Genomic DNA, 8,082 nt, shown 5'->3' on the forward strand with positions numbered 1-8,082 from the left:
GCCTTCTCCGAGTCTCTAAAAGAGATGCACCTAAAAGCTAAGAAATGGGCCGGGGGTGGGGGGGGGGGGAGGGGAGAGAGGGGGGACACTAGTAATTATATTATGACTTATTGATTTTATATTGACATTTTTATTGATTTTTCCCCATTGACTAGATAATACTGGTTAATGATTGATACATGTCTTCGCTAACAAAGATATTAGCAGCCAAAGAAAAAGACTAGAACACTTTTCTACTGTTTGAGGAATTAAAGACTTAATATATTGCAGATGCATCTTCTTCTTAGGTGACCAGCTCTGATGACCATTTAGGGTGAGTAGTATGAAAAATGTGAACAAAGACAGTCAGAAAATGATCAGGACCCAGAATTTCTAGCTCAAATATATTTTACCCCACTTTCTATAGCACATCCAATTTGGCTCTTAATTAAACCTGAAAAATGTAGAACCATTCTCCAAATTTTTCTCCTAGAAAAAAATAATTGCAATGTTTTATGGGGGAAAAAAGTCAATTTCTCTTTATTAACTAAAAAGAAATAAATCCATGGCTGATTCATATGAATGTATGGCAAAAACCACTACAATATTGTAAAGTAATTAGCCTCCAACTAATATAAATAAATGAAAAAAAAATTAAAAGAAAGAAAGAAGCATGAATCTTTCAGCAACATAAACATAGAATTATAGATGCCAAATATCAAAAAGCATGAATCCAAACCACCTTTTGAAAATATCAAGAACAAACATACCTTTGTTCATTCATTCAGTAAGTATTTAGTGAGCATTTGCTATATGCAAAGGGACTTCTCCAACGACTCAGTGGTAAAGAATCCACCTGAAATGGAGGAGCTGCAGGAGACACTGGTTTGATCCCAGGGGATCCCAGATTCCCTGGAGGAAAAAATGGCAACCCACTCCCATATTCTTGCCTGTAAAATCCCATAGACAGAGGAGCTTGGCAGGCTAGAGTCCATGAGCTCACAAAGAGTCTGACTCAAGTGAGCAACTAAGCACGCACGCACAATATGCAAAATTCATTACTAAATATTTTGAGGGGGATCCCAAGGCATATAAGAAATCATTCTTCTTTTCCAGAATTGTAAAATATTTTTTAGAGGTAAAATAAAATCAAACATCTATAGCAATAGAAGAATTGCATTTCAGTTCAGTTTAGTCACTCAGTCGTGTCCAACTCTTTGCGACCCCACGGACTGCAGCACACCAGGCTTCCCTGTCCATCACCAATTCCCGGATCTTCCTCAAACTTATGTCCCTCGAGTAGGTGATGCCATCCAACCATCTCATCCTCTGTGGTCCCCTTCTTTTCCCGCCTTCAATCTTTCCCAGTATCAGGGTCTTTCCCAATGAGTCAGTTCTTCACAACAAGTGGCCAAAGTATTGGAGTATTCAGCTTCAGGATCAGTCCTTCCAAAGAATATCCAGGACTGATTTCCTTTAGGATTGACTGGTTAGACCTCCTTGCAGTCCAAGGGATTCTCAAGAGTCTTCTCCAACACCACAGTTCAAAAGTATCAAACCTTCAGCACTCAGCTTTCTTAATAGTCCAACTCTCACATCCATACATGACTACTGGAAAAAACAAAGGTTTGACTAGATGGACCTTTGTCAACAAAGTAATGTCTCTGCTTTTTAGGTTGGTCATAGCTTTTCTTCCAAGGAGCAAGTGTCTTTTAATTTCATGGCTAGAGTCACCATCCTCAGTGATTTTGGAGCCAAAAAAAGTAGTCTCTCATTGTTTCCATTGTTTCCCCATCTATTTCCCATGAACTGATGGGACTGGATGCCATGATCTTAGCTTTCTGAATGTTGAGCTTTAAGCCAGGTTTTTCACTCTCCTCTTTCACTTTCATCAAGAGGCTCTTTAGTTCCTCTTCACTTTCTGCCATAAGGGTGGTGTCATCTGCATATCTGCAGTTATTGATATTTCTCCCAGCAATCTTGATTCCAGCTTGTGCTTCATCCAGCCTGGCATTTTACATATAAGTTAAATAAGCAGGATGACAATATACAGTCTTGATATAATCCTGTCCCAATTGGAAACCAGTCTGTTGTTCCACATCCGGTTCTAACTGTTGCTTCTTGACCTGCATACAGATTTCTCGGGGGGCAGGTAAGGTGGTCTGTTATTCCTATTCTTAAAGAATTAATGTATTTCAGACCATGTTAAATAATGCTTGTAAAGTAGACCATCTGTTCACATTGCGACAATTTACCATTCAATACAAGGGTCAGTGGTGAAGAAACATGCAGAGAAAACAGTTTTCCATGACTTATTTTTAGTGTCTCTAAATGAAACCTAAATCTATTATTGGTAACATTCCCATGAAAGGTCATATATAATTATTTTTCTCCTTCCATTTCTCTCCTTTCTGTTCTCCCAGTCTCTCTCCTTCCTTGTCTCCTGACAATCTTTAAAACAAAGTATCATTCTCCCCAGAGAGCAATAATGGGTCTACCAGGAGGCTGCCATCCAGAGCAATACAGAGAAGTCAATGTGTCCTTTAAGTGCAAAGGTATAGGTCCAGGAATCAGTATTGGTTTTTTTTTTTATTTTCTTCTTTCTTTTTGGGAAATCGGTATTTTTAAGTTTCCTGAGTAATGATTCTCTTGTGAGGCCAGGGTTGAGAGCAACTCCCATGCTTGGTCTGACTTTCTGTGTTTGATCTCTGTATTTGGAGAAGTAGAAAGAGGAAAAAGCTACGAATGTCAGAAAGACACCAACAATATCGATGTACCCTTAATACAGTGAGTTCAGTGAGAATTATGGATGTCAAACTTGGCACACATTAGTATCACTTCAGGGAGTGTCTTCAGTACTGATGTCGCACCCCACCCCAAGCCCATTAGGTGGGAACCTTAGGAAAGGGGACTCGGGTTTATGGCTCCCAAACAGACATATTCCTCTTCCTCTGAGACCTGCCCTTGGTACTTTTTAATGATCTCCAGGTGATTGCAAAGTGCAGCAAGGCTGAGATCTACTAAGTGAGGACCATTTCACTTTGCAATCTAACCAAGCATGACATTTTAAAATTTTTATTTATTTATGGCTTGGCTCCGTAGACTTTCCTCTGGTTGTGGAGAGCAGGGGCAACTCTAGCTGCAATGCATGGGCTTCTTACTTCAGTGGTGTCTCTTCTTGCAGAGCATGGGTTCTAGGCCAAGCAGACCTCAGTAGTTGTGGCACGTGGGCTCAGTAGTTTGGGGCCCTGGGCTGAAATGCACAGGCTCAATGGTTGTGGCATGTGGGCTTAGCTGTTCTGCAGCATGTGAGATCTTCCTGGATCAGGGTTCGAACCTGTGTCTCCTGCACTGGCAGGAGGATTCTTTAACACTGAGCCACCGGGGAAGCCGGAGCATGACGTTTTGAATCAAGTCTATCTACTTGAACATAAACGCTAACAACTGGCGAGCCTTCAGCTCTGTGCACCTCAACAAACTTCTGCAGGGCTCAGAACCAGTGCGCCAGGAGATGGGGGTGAAAAAGTGATTACAACCTCTACCTGCCAGAACCTTATAGTCTAACAGGAGACAGACACAAGTACATTGTGGTAAATGCTCTGATAGGCAATTGACAGGGACTTAGAGAATATACTCAGTTTAAGGTGGTGGTAGTAAGAAAGAGGGCAAAGAGAATGGCAGTAAAAGAACAACTTTTAAATTTTTTAGTACAGTTTTGAAAGGTTACTTTCCATTTACAGTTAATACAAAATATTGTAGGAGGGCGTGGCAACCCACTCCCGTATTCCTGCCTGGAGAATCCCCATGGACAGAGAAGCCTGGTGGGCTATGGTCCTTGGGGTCGCAAAGAGTCAGACACAACTGAGCACACAGCCACATATGTGACTGAGCACATACACAAAATAAGGGCTATATTCCCCACGTTGGACAACACATACTTGAGTCTGACCTACACCCAATAGCTTCTAACTACCACCCCCCCCCCAGCATGTTGCCCCCGAACTGGTAACCACTAGTTTGTTCTCTATATCTGTCAGTCTGCATTTTGTGTTTCATTCTCTACTTTATTGTATTTTTTAGATTCTACATATAAGTGATATCATACAGTATTTTTATTTCTCTGTTTGACTTCTCTCACTTAGCATAATCTCTTCCAAGTCATCCATGTCACTGCAAATGGCAAAATTTCATTCTTTTTTTATGGCTGAGTAGTATTCCATTGTGTGTATATACCTCATCTTCTTTATCCATTCATCTGTTCAATAAACACTTAGGTAACTTCCATATCTTGGCAATCATAAATAACGCTGCTATGAACATTGGGATGCGTGTACCTTTTCAAATACACGTGTTTTGGGTTTATATATCTATATACACACACACATATATATATGTATATATACACCTATGAATAGATTTAGCTTCTTCGAGACTTCTTTTTTTCAAGCTGGCCATGCATAGAGGGTGTCCTAGGTAGAGGGAACAGCTTGAAGGAGACAGGAGGTGTGGAAGTTCATGATACAAAAACTTTCAGAATGTGGTTTAAAGCTTCAGAGAACAAAAATGGGACCAGAGTGGGCGGCAAAGTCCTAGTTAGAAAGCAAATGGCAGACTGTACCCAAGGGCCATGAGTTTGAGCAAACTCCAGGAGATAGTGAAGGACAGGGAAGCCTGGCAATGCTGCAGTCCATGAGGTCATAAAGAGTTGGACACGACTAAGAGACTAAACCACAACCCATGGGCTGGACTTTATCCACAGGAAAAGGGTATACAGAATATGCAGGGGAGTGCCAGGGTCTTGATTTTAAAGAGGTGACTCTAGTAGCATCCTGTTGGAGTTTGAGGATCATGAAAGTTAGCAAGTGAGAAGTTACAAGGGTTGAACTAAGCCCATGGCAGCAGGTAGAGAGAGGAGAAAGGTACCTTGAGATCTTGGGATTTGCAGCTGACTCACTGTGCCTTGACTTTCCAGACTAAGCAACAAAGGAAATCAGTGGAGCTATATTAAGTGAAGAAGGGCATCTCTGAGGGGCACTGGTCCCAGGAAAAGATGAAGCCTGTGTATCTTCTTGGAAGAACTTAATGATCATCCCAGATACATCATGTTACTGATGTTCAGCAACTCCCCAGAGTGAGGGATGCAGCTGTTACCCTGGCGAGCTTGGCTGAGTGCTTCTTCGTCCCCTGGACTCTGAAACCAAACCGTAGAGCCATGATGAGTGGCTACCAGAATTCTTGATTGTGTTTTAGGATGACTATCCTTTTGTCAATCAGAATTCAGATGAACCAAAAAAATAAAAATCAGTCCTTCAATGCTGCTGGAATGTTGTTTTTCATACTGTCCCTAACTTCAGAATTCCAGAACCCAGGGCTCTTATGATTCTCATCCAAAGAGAGGTCTTGGATTCACTATGACACTCCCGCCCAGGAGCCAAGCAAGAGGCGTATGAGGCTCTGGATCACAGCTGGGTCCACATTACTTCTCGAGCATAATTTGGTGGCTTCCGCATAGGAGAGGGAGAATGGCGAGGCTGAGGGTCATACATCTACAACTTTAGCTCCTTCTCCAAAGACCGGTTCTCTGAACACCAGTTACCTGAGCTAGATCGGACCACCCCAGGCCAGTCAGGAACCTTTATTTCATCTGGAGAGTACCACACCACCCTGTCCTCCAGGAAAATGAGACTGGTGATTTAATATGCTAGAAAGTGAATTAACAGCTCCCCAGATTCCATGCAACATTTCACATTCACATGTGGTCACATGGTGTGTGTATGGTGGTTCTGTTTTTGTTTGTTCATTTTTTTATTCTGACAAATGTGCAAAACATTGTCAAGGCAGAGAGAATTGCAATCATGCCTTGTTACACTGACATTATTCACACTTGCTAATGATTAACTCCTTTTGACACTGTAACGTTGTAGACTGCAGAATTGAACAAACAGCTTCAGGGGGCCCAGAAATGAGTTACACTGCACTGGGCCAACTGCCTTGGAAGAGCTCCAGTGCTATTTCCCTAGTTTAGACTTGTCCTAAGGGGCATTTCCATTTGGGGACCTGAAGTTCTGGAATTCCTTCTTCTTCCTGGTTCAACAAAACTCTAATTTATTGACCTTCAGGGCACAGTGTAAGACATCTGCTAAGTCTGGCATTTCCTTGACCTACACAGGGAATTCTACTGGATAAAAAAAAAAGTTTCACTTTTTAAAATTTCAGGTTTTTTATTTACCACATACAGGCATTCAGACTCTGATCTAAAGGAGGTACCTTTTAATAAACCCAGGAAACAAGAACATGTTGCTTTTTTGTGTCAAAGCTGCTCCCTTTGAAGCATCACCTCAATGCAGTGCTCTCTTTCAATGTAACAAAACTTTGGATAAATAACCAAATTTATTGTACTTGGAGAAGAGATGGAAATTTATTGAACAACAAATTTTTGTGCTTTGCATGGAGAAAATCAGTCCTGAAAGAATGTGAGAAAATTCTTGTATTCAAGCCAAACAGTTGTTTTCTGAGCCCTGCCTAAAAGCTCATGCTCACCTTGGATGAAAAAGATAATGAAACCTGAACAGGGAAAAGGAATAGATATGCTCACAAAGCTGCCACTCTGCATGTGCTCGGGTCTGAAACTGACAATGTCAGTTTCAAAGATGGAGGAAAGATAGGCTAAAGGTGATGGGTTCTCTACTTAAAATGAGGCGTCCCCTGGGTAACACTTAATATTGTCTCCTCTCTGATTCCCTATCACCTTTTGCCAGCATGGGAGATGTCCATTGGATTTAAGCTGAAAGAGTCTTGAGGTTAGATTTCCACAGTCCTTTAGCTAAAGAAAAAGGTAGGGAGAAAAACAGATACAGAATATTAACACATATATGTGGAATCTGAAAAAAAGTGGTATAGACGATCTTATTTACACAGCAGAAATAGGAGACACAGGTGTAGAGAACGAATGTATGGATACCAAGGGGAAAAGGAGGGGATTGAACTGGGAGGTCGGGATTGACATATATACACTATTGATACTACAGATAAAAGGGCTAGCTAATGAGAACCTGCTGAATAGACCAGGAACTCTACTCAGCACCCTGTGGTGACCTCAGTGGGAAGGAAATCCAAACAAGAGGGGATACATGTATACATGCAGCTGATTCACTGTGCTGTACAATATAAACTAATACAACACTGTAAAGCAACTAGACTCCAATAAAAACTTTTCTTTTAAAAGAAAGAGGTGGGAAACTTGCAGGGTTGGTGAACTCCCAGTTCCACAGCTCTATCAGGAACAAGCTTCACCAACTTAAAAGAAAAGCCAAGCTTCTATCCCAAAATGAGAAATTTCTTTTTTAGTATATCCAGATCAAAAGGGGAAATAATTCCAATTTGTTTATAGAAAATGCAGACATGCCTGGGGGTGATGATAAATTGAGATCTAGGTTTCATGTGGGATTTGAGTCTGCACAGCTTACAATAATGCCAGACTGTTTGCAATGTCTTTAATGCAGACAATGTCCTCAGACCTTTCAAAGCCAGTATAATTGAAAATCGTAGACAGGGGAAGATTAAGCTGTTTGATCAAGGATAGAAAGAGATACATTTTCATTGAACTTTAAGAGGATCCAGGAAGTTGAAAAAGATGTCCAAAAGTAGTCTTATGACTACATATAAGAATTTCAGCAGTGACCACATAACCCTCTTCATGCACCATGTTCATTATCTAATCATCTGAACTAAATGTTTCTCCAAACAAACAAAAGAAGGAAGACATCTTGAGGTTTTTTTTTTTTTTTCTGTATGTCAGTATTGAAAAACACTAAAATTATATATCTTAAACATGCGATCCCCCTGGAGAAGGAAATGGCAACCCACTCCAGTATTCTTGCCTGGAGAATTCCATGGACAGAGGAGCCTGGCGGACTACAGTCCATGGTGTTCAAAAGAGTCAGACATGACTAAGTGACTAATGCACAAACATGTGATTACATATACTTTTTGCATGTTTTCTAAAGTACAAGATAGAATCCATGGAGAAAGAAGAAAGGGAGTCTCTTGTGGTTCACATGAAATCCCTAACAATAATAAAAAGTTATTAAGCTTAGTAGAGGG

The sequence above is a fragment of the Cervus elaphus genome, chromosome 27 (assembly GCF_910594005.1).
Source record: "Cervus elaphus chromosome 27, mCerEla1.1, whole genome shotgun sequence".
NCBI lineage: Eukaryota > Metazoa > Chordata > Mammalia > Artiodactyla > Cervidae > Cervus > Cervus elaphus.